Source organism: Marmota flaviventris, chromosome 3, assembly GCF_047511675.1.
Source record: "Marmota flaviventris isolate mMarFla1 chromosome 3, mMarFla1.hap1, whole genome shotgun sequence".
In the NCBI taxonomy this organism is placed as follows: Eukaryota; Metazoa; Chordata; class Mammalia; order Rodentia; family Sciuridae; genus Marmota; species Marmota flaviventris.
In genome coordinates, this window is record NC_092500.1 from 86,355,071 (window position 1) to 86,377,031 (window position 21,961).

The following is a 21,961-nucleotide window of genomic DNA, read 5'->3' on the forward strand; positions in this document are numbered from 1 at the left end:
TTAGTAGCATATTTTATTATTAAGACAATTAAAGGATTAAGCAACTACAATGCTAATCTTATGTTGGCAGATTCTTCAGATAATGGTTCTTACATGGGAACATCTCTGTATAATTTTATTTAAATACTGCCATTTACTGTATGATCTGTAAATATGTGTATTTCATTAGTATCTTACATAATCCATATTAATTTTCATGTCATTTAAAGGAACTAGTCAGCAGCACTTAGAATGTTCACTTCAGTTGACCTCTTCATGTAAATAATTGATCCAGTTTTTAAAACTATTAATGATTTGTTTTCTTAAGCACCAGAAAAGAACCCAAATAGTTACATGTGCTTGAAATGTAAAATAATCAGAATGAATTCCAAATATTTTCTTCATTTAAGAAATCTGGGTTCACTCAATATTTATGTATTGAATGATTTATGAATCAAATGAAAATAAAGTAGGTCTAAATTAAAGTATGTATATAGAAATATATCACTTTCCCCACTTGAAAAACTTTTTGTGTTCCTTTTTAAACACAGAAGAAATGAAAGAAATGATTGCAGACTTAGTTGAGTATAGTTTTTATTTTCTGAGTGTCTCTAATGGAAGGAAGGCAAAAAGTTAAGATATAATTTTGCTGTGTCCCCTTTCTATAATCTTGTATAGCTCCTGATTTCCAGCTTTGGGGAAGTAGCAATAGGGATCAAGTTTTAAGAACAACATCAGTATAGTTCTTCAAACACTGATAGGTTTAAGTGCACACCATTGTTTGCACATGAAGATGCAGACCACCTTTTGCACCACCTTTCAGTATAGCTGACTGGCCCATTGGAGACCACACAGACTTCTTGTTTAAAGTGGTGTGTAATTTGTGTCAAGCAATTTGTGTCATATTGATTCTTTTATTCTAGTTAACTAATTGTATTAACATTTCTTTTTTTCCTGGATTCATAAAACTAAATGGCTTTTCTTTTCCTGAGTGCATATATCCTTGACTTTTCTAAAGATTTTAAAGTCCAGGATTTATGCTGGAATTGCTTTATAGGAATAGCTACTTCATTCCTTTAATACCTCAGTTTGTGTTAATGAAGTTGTGTGCTGTTTTGATTTTGCCAAGTTTGTTTTACTAAAAGGGGGAAGTTTTGAGAGACAAAAGCAAGAGGAATATGTATTAGATCTTTAGTTTTATAGTATTTTACTTATAAATTGCCTATAAAGTTTTGATAACAGATGTTGCATTTGAAATTCCAAAATTCTATTGAAGGAAATACTGTGATGTTGTTCATTTGTGGTAAGAGAGTTGTTCATTGACAAATTTTTAAAATATAATAGAAGAGAAAGTAAAATATCAGCAGTTTTTTTTTCACCCTATTGATAAACGTAAACTTAGAGTGCATTATAAATGTACGAACTAAAGGTTAGAAGTTTTGGTTCTAGAGAAGTTAGGCTAGTAAGTAATGTTTATATAATCTTGGTAAACATTTCCCCATGACTGAATTTTGAGTGGAAAACTTTGCTTCCCTAAAGACTGTAAGTGAAAAAAAAAAATAGGGACTGTTTGTGTGTGTGTGTGTGTGTGTGTGTGTGTGTGTGTGTGTATGTATTCTTATTCACTTGTGTTTAGATCCAGCTTAATACCAAGTAATGCCAACATCTGGCAAAGAGATGGAGATCTGGGAATTTGTTGCTTGAAACCCTGGGACAAAGTGTTCTGATCTGACCAGCAAACATAGCTGTGGACTTGAACTGGAATCTTCAAGGGGCAGAAACGTCTTAAGTGTCTGGAAAATTGGCTTGTTGAGTCACCATGAAGGCACTAAAACAAAACTAATTTTAAGCAGGTCAAAGTTCAGTGATTCCCTCTGGAATTCAAACTTTTTTTGAGTCTCATGTTTAAGTGAAAAGGGTCAAAGTTGATGCACTGTTACAATGTTTTGAATGCTTTCCCTTAAGAACAGCCACCCAAACTGGGATTAGCATGAGGAACTGCAAGGCTGGCACTTCAGCGTCTGGGTTAAAAATATTTTAAAGCAGTAAATGCAGTCAGTACAGAGAGATCCCTGGGAGCCTTTCTATTCAAAAATGTGTGAGCTCAGGGCAGCGACTGCAATGTAATTTAGGGCAGTGTATGCTTCATAGCTTTGAGAATATTGCTTCCCGTTAATGTTCCATCGGAGGATGGTAGGATAGTAGTAATTTTAGAAGGTGGTATTCCTGTTTGTCTTACATCGAAAACTTCAGAATAAATAAAAAGAAACCTCAATCGAACAAGAAATGTAACTGTGGAAAAGTACCAATGAATCTAAATTTGAACTGAACAGATTCAAAGCCAGCATGAGTGTAGGAATATTTTTAAGGAGGAAGCTATGACAAAAACAACTATCCAGAGAGTGGACTGCACAGGTATGTACCATGTGGGCACAGAACTTGCAGAAACTTCCAAGAAAATGCCTGGTCAGGAGTGCGGTGCTTTAACTGTGACTAGATGAAATGTTACTGAATATTTAAATTGAATTATTTTAGAAGATGGAAACACAAGAGATTTAATTTCAGTTGCTGGCATTCAGATGATGTCTAGCTATTCTGAGTAAGCCAAGTCATTAGCTAGTCACAATTCTGTGAATTAGATAGCGTTGGGATCTTAGCTCACCCTCCGAATGATGAGCGGGTCTAGGACTTCTGATGCTAAGATGTTATGCCTTAGCTTATGGGATTCTGTAGGATTTTTCTCAGTCTGAAGATCCTGTTGCTGATAAGAATGAGACCTAATCAAGATTCTTGGATATTATAAAAGAGCCTGTCCATTTATGAGTTGTGTCTAGGAAACAAGTGAAGAACATTTACACTTCCTTCAAATTTTAGGGACTCAGCTACTAACTCTGAGCAGCTATGAAATTTGGCGAGTACCCAATAGCTCACTAAACTCTCTAGGAGTTCTTATGGTATTAGCTATTCTATTTTTTCATGTTATAAATTGCAGAATAATTTATTGCTCTTCATTATCAACCTGTGATGCTTACCTTAAGGAAGCTTTAATTGTTTAGTTATTTATTCAATAAACATCAGTTAATTTGAGGAATTTTTTTGGCGTGTTTATTGTCTTGAGAGAGATGAACTCAGCCGTGTCTATTTATTTTAGTGAGATAAACTAGAAACACATGGTAATATTTAATAAAAAACGCATATAAAAATGAAAGGCTAAGTTATTCATGTGTGGCACGATGACTCTTTCACAATTTTTAATCAGAAAGTGACCCGCATTGTACTGAAAAAATGGGAAGACCACCTTCATGTTCTACACATTTTCATCACTGATACAGTTTAAAAGTGGTCTCTGATTTAGATTTTTAAATTCAATGTGTTTATGATTAAAATGATGAATGCTGCTTGTTTTAATTTAGCAATGAAGGAGGAAGAATAAGGAAGGATTAAACATAAAATTTAGAGTAGAAAAAGTAAAAATGACAATTTCTTTCAAGAATTGGTATTAGGATTATAATGCAGAGGTATTTCTAGGGTACTTCTTTAATTATTTGAATCAAATATAGAACAGAAATTTAAATTTTTGAACAGAGAATTTTTTAGAACATTATTTGCTATCTGAACCGTATAAAAACCCAGAAACACGAGTATATTTAGTATTGCTCCCACACATACCTGATATGTATCAGTATATTTAGTATTCTAATTTGTTATTGCAGTAGGACTAGTTAGTAGTTTTATCCCAAGGGACTTCTTTAAAAAAAAAAAAAAACATGAGTTGCTCTGAACTTTTGCCCCTCTAAACCCTACAAGTCTTTGCAGGGAGAGCTTTTGAAGGGGTAGTAAAATACCTTGATCCCTACATCTCTCTCTAGGCTCTGTCAGCTGTTAAACTTGTGCTCACTGACTGCTGGTTCCCCACGCTGTGCTGATCCTTTTGTTTAACTGGCATTTCTTTTGGCTTCTCCACTTAAACTAGCTATCAGATTCCTATAGGTCAACTCGATAGTTTGCCTTGTAGCAAGCTCACCTGAAACATCTTTTGAGGTACGGCCTATGATTTCATGACAAATAGTCACCTCAGTGGGGAGCTACAGAGCTCACCTCTATCTTCCAAGGGTTAACAGTAACCTATAATAATAATTTGGTGACACAAAATGCTTCTTTTTATGCATTACCTATTTCCAGAGGCCTAATTTAGGTTTGTATCAAAATGGATATCACAAACAGTACAGCTTCCCGCTGAGAAGCAAAGTGCTACTGAGAGACTTTCTGTTATTCTTCTGGTGGCATCTGGGAGGGGTGAAGGAACACTGGGGAGTGTGGGGGAAGCAATTGTCAGCCGCTTATAGTGTAGCTGGGACCAGCCGTGGTGGAGAATGGTTTTCAAAGGCAGAATAGCTTTATGGAATTGTTATACCAGGAGCTGAACTTTGTTCTATTACACTTGAGAGGAGGCAGATTGTGGAACAAGGAAAACAGCAGAAGTGGCTCCAGCAGTTACCTTATTTTTCTGTCTGATTTTCATACTTCATGTTCTTGGCAGCAGTGACTGCGCTTACCCAGGTGTAAATACAAACATAATAATATAGTGCTCAGGAAGTTTTCAACTTGAGGAGTCTGTTAAAAGTCTTAATTCCTTGTCGTGGAATCCCTGGATGTGGGAGTCAGGGCAATCGGAAAAGCAAACAAAGTGAACTGTCAGCGTGTCCCATCTTTTCAAACATTTTACCCTATTTTTAAATTGCTTAGTATGTACCCTAAACATGCGGACTCTCCATTGTCCTAGTTCTTCTCCCAGAGGAAAGCAAATTGAAAACAAACTCAAATCTATCGTGATTTTTCTTAACTATACCCAGGAGTATTGTACTTTAAATAGAAACATTGGAAGGATTGTGTTTCATAAATGTTTATCATTACTATTTCTGCCTATGCTGGTAAGTGAGAGATGGGACAAATATGGCAATCTTATTTTGCACAAGGGGTCTTCCAGTGAATCCTTAATTCACCGCACAGAAGCTAAGTTATCCTAGGCTGGGGAGCTTCTTTGAGCCCAAATATGACCTGCATTTTAGAATAAGGGCTGGAGATGCTTAAGCATTTTCAGACTTTGGGCTCTAAGGCAGCTTTCACTCTGGGCTTTTGCCATGCCTGTGTCTAGCTTTGGTACCTGCTAAAGGGATGGGAAAACCTCTGGGAGCTGGGCAGATTGACAAGAACTCTAGCCCAGAACTTGAACTCCAGCTCCCACTTCAACATTCTGCATATTTGTCGTGGAGGGTTTGTCTTGGCCTGCTGCATCCCCCGAATGGCCAACCCTTGCTGCTTCTCTGTATTCTGGGGATGTGTTCTCAGAATGCCCGTTTCCCACCCGCCCCTGGGAGCACCAGGAAGAAGCAGCTGTCCTGGCTTTTCCACTCCCACTGCAAGGGGAGGCTTCCGTGCACAAGCTTCTGTCACATCCTCACTATGTGCATCTCAAGCACAGCTTGCTCAGCTCTGCGTTTCTGGCTCAGAGAACACGTTAAACATGTCTGTATAGGTGCTCCTCTTGGGGTGCATCCACGCAGGGACAATAGTTATGGCTTCTCTTTCTATGGACTTCAAGAGTCTCTCTCTCTCTTTTTTTTTTTTTTTTTAAGAGAGAGTGAGAGAGGGAGAGAGAGAGAAAGAATTTTAATATTTATTTTTTAGTTATCGGCGGACACAACATCTTTGTATGTGGTGCTGAGGATCGAACCCGGGCGGCTCGCATGCCAGGCAAGCACGCTACCGCTTGAGCCACATCCCAGCCCTCAAGAGTCTCTATTTAATGCTTTGGAAAAAAATTTAAATGTATTATAAGAAACATGCTTATGGCATTCTTTTTGAAACTGAAAAGTTGTGTAAAAATGGCATTTTTTAAGAAGTTTCTACTGTAAAGGGTGCTTTCAGACATATTATATCGATTTCCTTATTTAATTGACTAAAATTCATTTTGTAAATGTTATTCTTTCAAAGCGGGAAGATTTTCTACCACTATGGTCTAAAGGTTTGGTTACTTCTCTTAGGGATGGCTCAGATCTTCTTTGTAATAGCAGCTTCCTGAAGAAAACCAGAGAAAAGAAATCAAATCAAACCCTCAACTGCAGCTTTTGTACCATTTAAATTGCAATGGATAATTTTCAAGGACTGTTAGTGAGGTGATGATGTAAGATGGACTTTTAGCTCTCTTTGCAAAGTTTCTTCCAATTTGGGTGCTTTTTTCAAAAGCTTTACCTAGAATGAAAGTATATTCCCATAGTTTAATGTTCTTTGTTTATATGGTATTGTTTTTTACAGTGATTGGTGGGTAGAAATGTGCCAGGGCCAGGCTTTGGGATCTGAGCCTCCTTTGGACCCCATAGGATGTCAATGGACTCATTAGGATTTAGCCAAGTTTTATGCATTATTCATAATATACATTCACAGCATGTACACTAACAACTGTCTCCTGTGTCTGCTTAGTCAGAACCATTTGCATGCTGTATTATGGAACCATAACAGAATGCATTTAGCCACATTTTCTGTATTATCCTTAATACATATTGTCATCATATTCTGTTATGGGGGATGTGGAGAATGTGTTTAAACAATAGCATACACTTGTGCATTATGATTCCATAAAAACAAATGTATAATAAAAGTCTTGATGGAAGTAATTATTGCATATGTGCAATAACAGTTTTTTAAAAAGCTTTCATATTATTTCTAGTTTGCTTTTATTGTTTGATTATCTAGTTATTTGTTTTATGCCTGCTGGACTGATGTCCTGAAAATTTTAATTTTGAAAACAACATACTACCTTCTTTATCCCTCTCATGTCTTACCTCATTAGTTTCCCTAAATGGGTATTTAAAGATATAATATTTAAAAGAGACTCCATGATTAGGAAAAGCATGTTTCCTAACTACCAATTAAAGATCTTTAGGGTATTTGTTATAAAGAGCCCGTGTTCCATGTATCAGCAGAGAACTTTGTTGTGTATGTGAGAAATTAACTTCAAATTATTAACATCAAATTATCTTCTAAATCCAGGATAGAGAAGTTCTGAGTTCTAATGTCAACAATCATTTAGAAAATTGGCACTTTATCTTTTTATCTGGGACATCTTGCTCACCAAGTGGAAATGACCACAATTTAATTTCAATAGGATATCAGATTCATTATGTTTCTAGAAAAAAAAATCTTAATTTGGAATGGAAAGAAAAAAACTTAGAAATGAATTTATGTGTCAGAGGTGTGAAGAAAACAAAGAATTTATTTAAAACTTTAAATGATAATTAGTTGCAAAGTTAGAAATTCATTGGAGACAGATTTCTAAATTAAATTACTTTTCTATGGTGGAAGTAAGTAGTAGTTATAGAATATAGACAAAGGTTTCATTGAAATTGTAAGTCTTCTTTTTGAGAGGGTATTGGTTTTTTAGCAGTTGAAGTCATTTGGTTTCTGGTTACCTAGTACTGAACTCATTTTATAATGTTCATTTTGAAAACTATGATTCATCTGTGATCCTCAAAATCTAGTGCTTTTACACATGATCACCTCTTATTTCATTATGAAATAATTTAGGCACAGGTTCTTGGAGTTAGGAGTAAAATGGTAGTCTCAGTTTGAAGGGCCATTAATCTTTTTATGGTAAAATGGCACTTTTTTTGGGGGGGGGTAGTGGTGCTGGGATTGAACCCAGGGCCTTAGTACCTGTGAGGCAAGTATTCTACCAACTGAGCTATATCCCCAGCCCCTGATAATGGCACTTTTTATCAGTAATCTGTTTTACTTGAAATCAGTCATATGAAATTTATTTTGCTAGGCATTATTGGTGAATGATGATATTCAGATAAATGATCTCACTGAAAATTTCAAGTATACCCACTTCATTCTGTAAACCATCCTGTTCTTGTTTCCTCTTTTCAGTGCTTTTGACATTGGCTTACCAATGAAATGGCTCTTGCAGTAGGATGCGTGTTCTTTGGGAACATAGAGGAATGTCAGCTTAATGTAAAATCCAACTAATGTCTTTTCAGCCTATCTCAGTGCATTTTTCTCTATCTCTCCATTGACCTTCACGTAGTTCTTTGGGTCAAATCTGCATGTTGAGAAAGCAATACAGACCCAAATCTCATAGAGCTAGATGTAGTTCCAGATATGATTCTTATGTTCCAAGTAGTCAGATCTCAAGGTGGCACAAAGAAGTATATGAAACCAGGTACCTACAAAACTCAGCTATTTTGACAGTCTAAAATAATATGGGTTTGGTACACTTCCTTAAATTATTTTCCCCCCAGCAATATAGAGAAGAAAAGGATCTCCTTGACTCCTGTTTTAGTAAGCTCTATTGGATACTTCCTCTCAGTAGGCTTACTTAACAGAATTGATCACTTATGTACCTTTATTGTTAATTTCAACAGTTCTTCTGCCCAAAAAAGTCCTTTTGTTAATTCTGTGACTACTAAAATTGCTCATAATAGTTGGAAACTTCTCTTTAGAGTTGTCAGAGGACTGGAGGCGTACTCTTTTGGTAGCCTCAATGAGTCATTTTTCTAACATGGAAGGAAAACAGGCTTTGAAAATAGTCAAAGTATGTATTTGACCAGGTCTGGTGAGCAAAGACAACAGGTAATCAAAAACGGAAGGCCATGGAGGAGAACTCAAAATTGTGGAGCTCAATTAAGGGTCCATTTTCTTATGTTAGTCATGAATGGGAGGATTACAAAGCAGAGACTCCTGAAAGTGTCATAAGAAGTAGTAGCAACAAGATGAATGTAGGGTTTCCTACATTCACTTCTTTAAAGGATCACACTGATTTGTCTGTGACGCTTTAAAACATAGTTTAAAATAGGTTCAAAATATGTCACATTACTTTATAGTTATACTGTAACTATATATATTATAGCCATAATCATAATATATTTCATGTGTTTTTGTGTGCATCTGTTATAACTGACATGCAAAACTATGTCCATTTTTAGATTGGTATGCTTGCTCTCTTCAAATTATGAAATACGCACAGGCACTTTTAGAACAATTGGTTTTTTAGTAATAATTAAATATTTCTAGAGCCTAAACATCTAAAATGGAGATTAACTTTTTCCTGCCTAATATTACTTGGATTTTGCTTCAGTTTTCATAATAATTACTTATTTGGGGGAGTTCCTTCATTTAAGTTTATTTTTTGGCTCTTCAAGACCAGTCTGGCCACTTATAGATTGGCGCAGTTGCTTACAAATAAATTATTTCTGTGGATAAACAGTAAGAAAAATACACAATCATGTATATACAGAGTTTCTTGCCTAGCTTACATCATAATGAATTTTCAAAACCATAATTTTGCAGATTTATTTAATAATAAAGTCAGTAACAGCAGTTCATATGATTTCATTTTGAAGTGGATCTCAGCTATCACCATGTCCAGATTTCTCATTTGGATATTACTGAAAATTAGGAGAGTTGCTGTAAGTAGGAGCAGATTCTAGAGAATATAGTTGAATGTTTTTTAATCTAATTTTATGTGAGATAATTTGAAAACTCAAATTACTTAGGAAATTACCTTCTTTTTTTTGGGGGGGGGGGTTTAAGAAATGGAACAGTTTTCCTAAAGAGATGATTAAGGGAAAAATTCAAATTAATGTGGGCACTAAAAATAAGGTTTAGATTAACTATAAATTATTTCTTCCAAATTTGATTCAGATTGGAATTTGACTTTGTACAGGATTTTTACTACCTTAATAATAATATGCAGTGAATTTACCATAGATAACTTCTAAAAGATCATGAAATTTCTGGTAGCTTTAATAGATTTCATTAGTTTTCTTTATCTTAACATTTCTGTCTAAATTTCAATTACATGTTTTTGCTTAACTTTTAAGACCTCAGTCCTTACTTTATACAATTGAATACTGCTGCAATCTCTAGTTTAGAAGGGGGTGTATCTAAGTTGGTAAACTTATCCTCCCTGTCTCTCTCCTTCCCATTCTCCCCTATGGCTTTCCTTTCTTCTTTCTGTTTTTCTTGTCTAAATCCCTAGATCTTTTCTTAGTGCATATTGAATATGAGTGGAGAAGGGTAATGAAAACTGGCTTTCTAGGGAAGTTTTAGATATTATTTTGATAAATCTTCTCCAAGTTTTTAGTGGCTTACTCAAATGTACCCATCAGCCCCATAACCTACTTTGCTCCAGTTTTGTATTCCTACCTCAGAAATAGCATTATAGGGAGGGGACCTAAAGTCCTTGTCTGAGTTTCTGTGCTCAGGCCACTGAACATCTCTGAATCTCTCTTCACCTGTAAAAATTGGATTTAAATTATAGGATTTTGGGGAGAATAAAATGAGGTGATTATAGGGATACATTTTTTTTTAAAGTGTAACATTCAAATACATGTTAGCTCTCCGACCTTGATTTGGGCAAATGCAGAGTAACTACAACCACAGCTAGATTTGTAGTTATTTTTTGTTCATGAGCTTATTATGCTCTTGTTCATATGTTGGAAAGTTCAAACTTTTAACAAAGTTCAAACTTTATGGCTTTTAAACTGGAGTGACACTAGCCTTGCAAGTTTTAACCCCTGGGGGGAAAAAAGCAGATTTGCTTTTGAGTTAAATTCACTTTTGGTTGGTCTACTAGTTAGGAAGAAGGTTTCTAATGGAAGCATGGATTGTGACAGTACCTCCTGTGACCTTTATCCTTGGACACTCATAAGATTCTGCTTCTTGTTTTCTTTTTTATTTTTCTTGAGTAATGTATATAAAGTTTAATTCCATCCTGTAGGATGATGTGCATATTTTTATTTTTGTTAAAAGGTATGTAGTATATAAATTGAGTATTTATGTCTCATTATTTGGATAACATGTTACAAAGATCCCAGGAGCTGTATTTTAGGAAATATGCCACTGTGGATGAATTTATTTTAGACACAAGTGAATTAAATGGTGGTGGTGTGGACCCAACATGATAGTTATATATTCTCTGAGCTTGTGGGAACCATGTGTAACTTTCTTGGAGGCTTTTTATTTTCCCATTTTCATTGTTCCTATTTTCTGTATAGTAACTGGTTTGAGATATACTAGCGGGGCTTGTACTGATTAATTACAATTCTAAGTGAAGTAAGAGGAACAGATATTTTGGGTGTTGGTTATAGTACTTCCTTCTGCTCTGGGGCAAGTCACTTAATCTCTTTTCTTCTTCATTCTTTCTCTCCTAGCTCATCGGGGACACAGTGATACACATTTCACAAGACTATTTGGAGGAGCAATTGAAATAATATATGTAAAAGCTCAAATTTTCCGAAATTGAAAAATGGCATACCAATGCCAGCTATCATAATTCTGAGAATCTGCCTATAAAAAGTGGCAAGGCTATGATGTCTAGTTTTTGGAAATGTTTTGCAAAATGTTCTCCAAGACTATGTATGAATTGTGTGGTGGACACAGCATTTTAGAATAGGGGCATTCTTCCCCAGCCTCCAAACTTCCTTCCTCCAAATTCACTGAAGAAATTGAGATCCATGGATGCAGGGAAAGATTTTTAAGGTCATATAGACCCTAAGAGAGGTGGTTGTAGAACTCAGATTTCCTGACTCGCTCTGGGTTCTGTTCTCCACTCTCTGAGCATGGCGGGTCTCCTCTCTGGCCTCCTTTGGTGCTGAGATGTCACGTGAGAACGAGACAGTAGTAGTTAACATCCACTCTTCTCTCAGAAATGAAGGGCTCTAGAGAGGCATTTTCCTTTTGCTTTCTTTTTCCCTTGTGGTTATTGACAAAGCTTGGGATCATGTCGAAACTTGCTATAACCACCAGGAAACTCTTTCAACTTTTAATAGTTATCACTCTGCTCCTAATTAACAAGTAGCAAGTATGATTATGTTCCACTAAGTTGGAAAGGCTTGTCAGACTTTAATATTTAGATGAGGAAAGCACCTCCAGCCATGAAAAAAAAAAATCCCTGTTGATATTTTCCATAAAAGGGGAAGCACAGTTCAAGACCAGCTGAGCCGACTCTGCCACTTTGTGTAAAAGAGATCTTGAGAAATGGGGAAGAGGAGAGTGTGTGTTAGTCGTGGCTTACATTAAATACACTGTCTTCCCAATTCTTCAGCTTCCTTCCCTTGAAAATGCTTCTTAAGGAGCCATGAGGTGGTCATTCCTTCCACTGCATTTTGCCCTGAAATAAAAAAAAATAATAATAAGGATCCTTACACTTGCATTTAAGGAAGTGTGTGATGAGGACAGCTTTTGTGAATTAATGCTTTGCTAGTGTCAATCATTTAAATCAGAATAATGTGCCTCTGAAGAAGAGTAACTTTTAAAAAAATCATGTAAACTTCACTTACCATTTTTAAAGTAATTGACGTTTTTATTTATTAAGCTTGTGGTGACTCACTCCCACACTCTTTTTTTTTAAAAAAAAAGTTTCTTTTTTGAAGAAATCAGGAGGACATTCACCTCCCTTGACAGAGTAGTTAGAGCTCATGTCTGCTCTAGGATGGAGAGGATTGAATACAGTGCTGTGTAATGAGACTTGGGCTCCTTACGGAATGTCAGAAAATTGCTGCCTTATTTTCTCTAGATGATATTTAGCAATATCGAGGGAGACAAAAGTAAATCTATAACAGACAGAAAAGTATTATTATTATTATTATTAGTAGTAGTAGAGACACTATGAACAATATTGTTGTTTGGTAGATTTTGAAAACTGGATTGTTGTCTCAGCATCACACTTGGAGATCAGTTCTCCACACCAGGTTATAATTAGTTTCAGTGTTCTTATAGATAGGCTCAGCAAGGTCATGGAAGTAACAAGTTTCAATTTTACTAGCTAATACCAAAATGTGACTCAATTCACTGTCTCATCTCTCCTCCTCAGATCCTTTATGTATATGTATTCTCTCCTTCTAGAATCACAGTATAGAGAAACAAATATCTTATGTGGACAGCCCTTCTCTGGGGACATTAAGTTTCCTCAACATTTAGCCCAAAGGTTGGTGAATCGATACCTACCCTGTGCACACTCTTCTAGGCACTGGGGATGCACCAGTGAACAAAACTGGCAGCCCTTGCCTTCAAGGAGCTTAAACTCCAGTGGTCATGATAGCAAACAAGCTGGATAGAAATGTTAATTTCATCATCAGAAGAAGGAATAGACCAATGTGGTAGAAAGTGTTTCCTAGGATTTGGTTTTGTTGTATTCAAGGAAGGCAATGACACTTGAGTTGAGAACAGAATTCTCAAGAGAATTCTAGCACAGGCTAGAGCCCAGGAGCTAGCCTAGCTTGTTCTGGATGAGGGAGTCCACTTTTCTTTTCTCATACGTTAGGATTCTTACACTTCTTTCCTGTCCATCTCTTCAGCTCAGGATCTTGCTTGCTATTTCTTCTAGAAAACTAAAGGAACAAAAAAGAACTTCTTGAAGCTTTGGCCACCACACCTGTTCACCTACATATACCATCCATCTACGTGGCCTTTGTCTTATTTCTGTGTGTGCTGTTTGTGATCCTTACTGAGCCCAACCCCTCACTTGTGCCCTAGATCCTGGAGTCTCTTCCTTCTATCTGCTTAGGAAGAATCCACCCCTGAGTCTCTTTCTTCTGTGTCTTCAAATTTTCCTTCTCTACTAGATCTTTCACATCTACCTACCATTTTTTAATTTCTTCTAACTTAAGAGGAAAAATACTCTTTTGATGCCTCTACTCTCCAGCTACTACACATTTGTCTCCATATGTTTACAGAAAAATTCTTTGGAAAATTTGTCCAAATTTTTCCTTCTAATTTCTGCCTTCTCCTTTTCTCTTGAAGTCACCCCATGCAGGCATTTACTTTCTCCATTTACTGAAACTGCTCTTTATTAGAGTCAACCAGTGATGGCCATGTTGCTGTGCCAGTGATCAGTTCTGTCCTTGCCTTCTTGTCCCATCAGCAGCATTTGAAATGGTTAATTTTGTTGACTCTAAGGCATTCTTCACCTGGCTTCCATTTTCTTGGCATTCCTTTTACCTATTGGCTGTTGCTTTTCTGTTTTTCTTCTTTTTAATTATTTTATCAAGGTAGGAACACAACATAGAATCTACCCTCTCAATGAATAATTAAATGTATAATACAGTATTGTTGACTATAGGTGTTGCACAACACATGTTTAGAGCTTATTCATCTTGCTTGACTGACACATTTTGCCTGTTGACTAGCAATTCCAATTTCCCATTACCCCTAGCCTTCAGCAATGACCATTCCACTTTTTGACTTTATGAATTTGACCATTTTAGACATCTTACATAAGTAGATTAATGCAGGATTTTTTCTTCTGTTCTTGGCTGATTTCACTTAGCATAATATGTGTAAGGTTCAACCATATTGTTGCATATTGAAGAATTTCCTTCTTCTATAATATGGAATCATATTCCACTGTATGTACACAATACATTTTCTTTATCCATTCATTTGCTGATGGACATTTAAGTTGTTTTTACATACTATGGAGAATAGTACTGCGATGAACCTGGGAATGCTAATATCTTTTCAAGACCTTGATTTCAATTCTTTGACATTAATACCCAGAAGTGGGATCACTGGATCATATGGTTGTTTTATTTTTAATTATTTTTGAGGAGCCCCTGTACTATTTTCCATAGAGGCTATACCCTTTCGCATGCCCATCTAGAGTGTGAAAGGGTTCCAGTTTCTCCACCTCCTTGCCAACAATCTTGTTTTGTTTGTTTGTTTTCTTTATTTAAATAATCGCCATCTGGACTGTTGTGAGGTTGTATCTCATTGTGGTTTTGATTTTACATTTCTCTGATGACTAGTGACACTGAGCATCTTTCTATAGGTACTTAGTGGCCATTTGTATGTGTTCATTGGAGAAATGTCTATTATTCAAGTCTTCATACCATTTTAAAGTTGGGTTATTCAGTTTTTTGATGTTGAGTTGTACACGTTTCTTATGTGTTTTGGATGTTGCCCTTATCAGATGTATAGTTTGCAAATATTTTCTCCGTCCAAAAGCTTGTCCTTCCTCTGTTTATTGTTTCCTTGCTGTGCGCAAGCTTTTTAGTTGTATGCGATCCTCCTTGTCTGCCTTTACTTTTGTTGCCTGTGCTTTTGGTGTCATCTTCATGAAGTTATTGCCAGAACTAGTAGAGTGAAATTGATGTTACTTTTTATTCTAGGCTACTCCCAATTTGAGTTGATTTTGGGGTTGTGTAAAAAGAAGATACAATTTCATTACTTTGTTCATGGAGATCCAGTTTTCACAACATTGTTTGTTGAAAAGAGTATCCTGTCTCCATTATTTATTCTTGGAATTAGTTGACCATATATGTGTGGATTTATTTCTGTAGCTTTCTGATATGTTTTGAAAGCAGAAAGTATGTGCCTCCAGCCTTGTTGTTCTTTCCCAAGACTGATTTGGCTATTTGGGCTCTTTTGTGGCTCCCTATGAATTTCAGAATTGTTTTCTCTATTTTTGTAAAAAAAAAAAATGCTATTGAAATTTTGATGGAGATTGCCTTGAATTTATTAATCATTTAGGACACAGTGTGGCATTTTAACAATATTAAGTATTTTAATTCACCAATATGGGATGTCTATTTATTTGTGTCTTCTTAAATTTCTGTCACAGATGCTTTGTAGTTTTTGCATACTAGCCCATAGTATCCTTAGTTAAATTTATTTTTAAGTACTTCATTAATTTTGGTCCTAGTGTAAGTGGTATTGTTTTCCTAATTTCCTTTCCCAATAGTTTTTGGAAACTATATAGGAATGTAACCAACTTTTTCATGTCAATTATTATTTCTAACAATTTTTAAAAAATGGAGTGTTTAGGATTTTCTATATAAATATTATGTCATCTATAAAAGGGATAACTTCTTTCTTTCTAATTTTGAGAACTTTTATTTCTTATGCTGCCTTGTGGCTCTGACTAGGACTTCAAGGACTACATTGAAGTGATGAGAGTAGGCATCCTTGTCTTATTCCAGACCTTAGAGGAAAATCTTTCAATTTTTCACTGCAGAGTATAAATATCTAGGCCTTAATATATAAAATTTATTATGTTGAGATGCATTTTTTCTTTTTTTGGTTTGTTGAGGGTTTTTATCATATCGTTTTTCTGCACTGAGATACTTATATGATTTTATCTTTAATTCTGTCAAAATTTTATCAGATTAATTGATTTGCCTATGTTGAGTCATTCTTGTATCTCAGGAATTAATTTCATATGATCATGGGATATGATATTTTTATTTAAAAAAAGTTTTTGTTTTTGTTTTTTTTCAGTACTTGAGATTGAACCCAGATGTGCACCACTACTGAGCTAAAATCTCCAGCCCTTTTAATTTGTGTATTTTTGAGACAGCACCTCACCAAGTTGTTGAAGCTACCATAACTTGAGATCTCCCCGCCTCAGTGTCCCAAATAGCTAAGATTCAGATTTTTCAGCAAGCATGGTCCTTTTAATGGGCTGCTGAATTCAATTTGATAGTATTTGTTGAGGATTTTTGCACTGATTTTCATCAGAGATATTGGCTTGTAGCTTTCTTTTTTGTATCTCTTTGTCTGGCTTTGGCATCAGGGTAATTTGGCTTCATGAAATGAAATAGAAAATGCACCATCCTCTTCAAGTTTTTTGTAAGAGTGTGAGAAGGATTAACATTAATTCCTTAAATACCTGGAACAATTCACTAGTGAAGCCTAGGATTTTCTTTGTTGATTCTTATTTATTAATTCAATCTCCATCTCTCTCCACAGTTCAGTCTTGTAGGTTTTATGCTTCTAGGCATTTATTCATCTTTTCTAAGTTATCCAGTTTGTTGCCATTTAAGTGTTCATAGTTGTCTCTTATAGTCATTTTTATTTCTGAGGCATCCATCTCTTTTTTCATTTCTGATTTTATTTATTCAAGGCTTTCTCTCTCTTTTGTAGTTCATCTAGTTAAGGGTTTGTTAATTTTGTTTATCTTCTGAAAAACCAACATTTAGTTTTGTTGATTTTTTTCTGCATTTTTAATCTGTATTTGATTTATTTCTCCTCTAATCTTTATTATTTCCTTCCTCTGCTAACTTTGGACTTAGATTTGTAGCTCAGCAAGGTATAAATTAGGCTGTTTATTTGGGATATTTCTTCTTTTCCAATGCAAGCATTTATCACCATAAGCTTCCTTGTTGTTACTCCCTGTGCCTTGTCCTGCAAGTTTTGGAATGCTGTGCTCATTTCATTTTGTTTTCCTCAAGATACATCTTACTTTCCTTTTTGGTTTCCTCTTTAACCCAATGGTTGTTCAAGAGCATACTGTTTAGTTCCCATGTATTTGTGAATTTTCCTATTTCCTTGTTTTTGATTTCTAGTTTTGTTTCATTATCACTAAAAGGATATTTGAACTCCTTTTGATTTTCTTAAATTTGTTGACTTATTTTGTGCTTAAGAGGATGGATGTGATTCGGATGTCATTGGGTGGAAAGATCTGTATGTGTCTGTTAGGTCTACTTGGTTTATGGTCTTTTCAAGCCAATTCTTTTCTTTATTTATTTTCTGTCTGATGGTTCTACCCATTTTTGTAAGTGGGGAGTTCTAGTTTAAAGGTGCCTTAAGTTCATGTGTTAGTAACTTTCTCCTTAGTGCTGCAGTGATGAGAGGTAGGGCCTTTAAGAGTTGAGTAGGTCATGAGGGCTCTGTTCTCAGGAATGAATTAATGCTGTTATTATGGAAGTAGATTAGTCACTGGGGTGTGGGTTCCTAATAAAAGGATGATTTCAACCCCCTTCCCTCTCTGTCTTGCTCTTATCCTCTTTTGCCATTCCACCTTTCAAAAATGGAATGATGCAGCATGAAGGCCATTGGTATCAGTGAGTCCCTCAATCTTGGGCTTCCTCGCTTTCAGAACTGTAAGAAATAAATATTTGTTCTTTTAAATTCCCAGACTCTGGTATCACGTAATAGCAGCACAAAATAAATCAAGAAATGAGGTAATAGATTTCCCTACTACAAATTTTGTATTACTGTGAATTCTCCCATCAATTTGTTGATATTTGCTTTACATATATGTGTTCTGACATACGTATTTAAAATTGTTATATATTCTGGTTGAATTTACCATTTTATTGTTATAAATGATCTTTATCTCTAGAGAAGTTTTAGATTTAATGTCTATTTTGTTGGCATATGTAATGATAGCCATGCTGCTTTCTTTTGGTTATCATTGGCATGAAATATCTTCATATTCCTTGACTTACAGCCTATGTGTGTCTTTAATTTTAAAGAGAGTCCTTGTAAAGAACATATCACTGGATCTTATTTTTTTTTTGATCCGTTCAGCTATTCCATGCCTTTTGATTGGTGAATTTAATCCATTTACATTTAACATAATTTTTGCAAAGTCATAGTTTACTGTTGTATTGTGTTAGTTTTCTGTCTTGCAATTATTTTGTCTGTCTCATCATTCCTTGCTACTTTCCTTTTTTGCTTGATGGTTTTCTGATGTGATTTGCTTTGTTCCACATGTCACCTCCCCCTCCCACCTTTATGTATCTTCTATAGATTTTTTCTTGCTAGTTAGCTCAAGGCTTGCATAAAACATCTTATAATGATAACCTTTCATTTCAAATTGATAACAATTTAACTTTGTATAGAGAAGCTCTATACTTCTGTTCACCTACTAACACTTTTTATGCTAATTTTAATATTAGGGTTAATAGTAATTTATGTACCATTTTTGCAATGTTATATTAACATGTATATATATATATATTTACTTTTATCTTTTAAATGTTTTCATTTTGCTGTTTAGCATGTTCATTTCAATTTGAAGATCTTCCTTAAGCATGTCTGATAAGGCAGGTATAGTGGTGTCAATATCCCTCAGCTTTTGTTTGTCTGGAAAAGACTGACTTTCTCTCTCTCTTTCTCTTTTCCTTCCTTCCTTTCTTTCTTTCATTGTTCTTTCTGTGCTAGGAACCAAATTGATAACCTTGCTAATGCTAGGCAAGTGCTTTACCACTGAGCTGTATCCCTAGCCCTCTTTTTCATTTTTGAAGGATAATTTTGCCAGCTACAGTATTCTTGGATCACAGAATTTTTCTTATAGTACATCACGTATAACATCCCATTCTCTCCTGAAATTGTAAGGGTTATGCTGAGAAATCCTCTTATAGTCTTATAATAGTTCCCTTATACGTGATGAGTCCCTTTTTTTTCTGCTTTCAAAACTCAATATCTTTGACTTTTGCCAATTTTGGTTATAATGTATCTCAGAGTAGTCTCCACTAGATTTAATCTTTGGTGGGGGGACTCTGAGCTTCATGAATTTGGATACAAATGTTCAGAGAGACCATGTTAAAATGTGCACAGACTGTATTACTCCTCTGTTCAAAACCTGTGGTGGTCCCTTTTCTCTCATAGATCAATAGCAAGTTATTATAGTGGCAAATAAGACCTTAATGATTTGTTGTTCTCCTGCCTATTGGACCACACACACACACACACACACACACTCTGAGACACCCTACGTTATGAATATATATATACTCTCCTCAACCTTCCCTTCTTCTCTCTTTTCATTCTTATTTCAGTTTTCTATATATTCTTAAAATTTTCTTGCCTCCCTCAAATAGAATGTAAGCTTACTGAGGAAAGAAATATTTGGCTGTTCTGTTCATTCCAATTTGTCAAAAACTTAGGTGCCTAATGCACATGTTTTGAATGAATGGGTAATTACACATATGTATATAATGAACAAGAGAACAATTACAGTAGAAAAAGTTGTACAGTAATTTAATAAGATAGAATTTTATTTCTAAATTTTGGGATGCAATGCTATGAACATTTCTAGAACCTGTCTTGGAAGTATGATGATTGTGCAAATTCTTACATAATCATACCTTTAAAAAGTTAGAAAATGCATAAGAGAATCACAAAAAATTACTGTATAAGCTGCTGAAATTTTGTTTCCTAAATATTAATCTAAATATCACCTAAGGAGGTAAAACAATTAAGGTTATAGTTTTTTTTTTTTTTAAACTTACAGGTGTAAAAGAGAAGCATATGGTTGAACAGAGATTGCCAATGAAATTGACAGATGATTAACATTCATTAAAACTTTTAATTAGCACCTTGGAAAATTCCATAAATGATACTGTATGTAAATTACTATGTGTGATATCTTGGAGCATTCTCTTACCTGTTTTACAGAGGGGGGGAAATGGATCACAAAACTGCTTATGATAACAATTTTCTTTAGCCCTGGGACTGTTTTGGGTGTTATTTAGTTGTGTCAATCATGCCAATTTGAGCTGCCAATATTCTAAATATATTTGGCTGAGATATAAGTGATTCTCTGTGTTTTCTGGAGAAAAGAAAACCACCTTTTAGTTTCTTATCACTTTTAAAAAACATTTCCTGATTATGCAAATATGGGAGTGTTCAAGCTTTAACAAAATAGAACTTTTTCAAGCTGATTTGAAAATTAGATTTGTCTAAATTGTGATTAACAAAGTTTGTGATCAATAAATGATATATAAAACAAAATTGAAGATTGTGAGGAACTGATTTAGGAATTCAAAACACAAAATTGCATTTTATTCTACATGATGAAACTGCTTTCTACTCTCTATGAATAAGTTGGGAGTTGCTATTTTATATTTGAAAATGGTGATGCTTTGTATAAATAAGGTTTCAAAATTTTTAAGGAGGTACATTCACTATATGATTGTGTTAATAGTTCTTGAATTCTGAAAAGAAAACAGCTTTGATGATTTGAGCAGCACACTGTTGTGTGAATATACGCTTACCTACCTGTTGCAGATTTCTAAACCAGGAGGCAGGGTGTAAAAAACAGATTCATGTTTTCTTTGACAACTGTGTTTCTGTCACTGTTAGATAACATGTTTGGTCAGAGTTAAACATCCATTAGTCATCTAGGGTAATCACTAAGAACATGAACTACTACCCAGAGATTTGATCTCTCAATATCTTCAAAGACTGTCTCTCTTTTTATTCTGTCTACTAATAATTGTATTCAACATCCTTTGTTTCTCTCTTGCTGTTTTCTTCCCGTTTCTCAAGCCTCTGTTACACTGCCTTTTTCTGCTTCTTCATTCTGTGCTTGTTGGTTGGCCATTGGAGCTACATATACCAAGTGCTAGCACCCCTGTCTGATGGGCTGTGTGATTGTGTTTTGAATGATTTTAGGTCTTCTTGGAGATTTCCATTTTTACATACTAGTCAGAATTTATTAATTTACTGCTCACAGTGTTTCCTCTTTGGTCAAGAAGCAGCAGGGCAAGGGGTGGAGTAGAACTTCATATTGCAACTTGTTATGTAGATTAGATATTATTATAATTTAAATTACCAAGGGTGGTTTTAAAGGATCAGTTATAATATGCCTGCTTTTGAAAGCTAACGTATATTTTAGGTTTAATATTTTAGTTCTTTAGAATAATTTTTATTTTCTTATTTATTGTTTAGTAAGTATTAAGGTTTTAAGCCATTCTACAGATTAATTTAAGGACTTAAAGCATTGGAACTGAAATATGAAAGCTTTAAAGATACAAAAGAACAAATTTATATTATTATTTTTATCTTCTCTAGTGTTAGGAGCCTAAATGTTTTGAAGCTGAAATATAAAGAATGGAGGAAGAAACAAAAAATTACACTGAAAATACCAATTAAGCATGAATGTTGCCTGATTTATAATTCCATGTACAGAGATTATAAAGAAGAAATATAGCTTACAAAAAATGAGATGCTCTAAAATTGTAATTCTGACTATATAATTGAGAATAATCCTGCTGAGAAAGAAACGGAGTTAAATAAAGTGTAACTGCATCACGAGCTCTTTCATAAGCTCAGCATTTAAAGGGGTAAACATCAAAGATAGAAGAAGGGGCAGAAAAGCTAGAGCTTATTGAGAAAGGCAAAGAATGATCACAGACATTCATTTATAGCACGAAAACTTATTGAGAACCTTTCATATGGGACATGCTCTTGT

General features: G+C 34.9%; 1 protein-coding gene across 14 annotated transcripts in view; it reads left to right on the forward strand.

The window, feature by feature from the left end:
* Sox5 (SRY-box transcription factor 5) overlaps nucleotides 1-21,961 on the forward strand; it is a 960,217-nt gene that overhangs the window by 23,248 nt on the left and 915,008 nt on the right. For 6 of the 14 annotated variants that reach the window (XM_071610077.1, XM_071610071.1, XM_071610072.1 and 3 more), the window contains exon 1: nucleotides 1,957-2,394. The exons of the other annotated variants lie outside the window; for them this stretch is intronic. The gene's annotated coding sequence lies outside the window, so the exon portion shown is untranslated. Of the gene's footprint in view, nucleotides 1-1,956; nucleotides 2,395-21,961 lie in introns of those variants that run through there. 14 annotated transcript variants of the gene reach the window in all.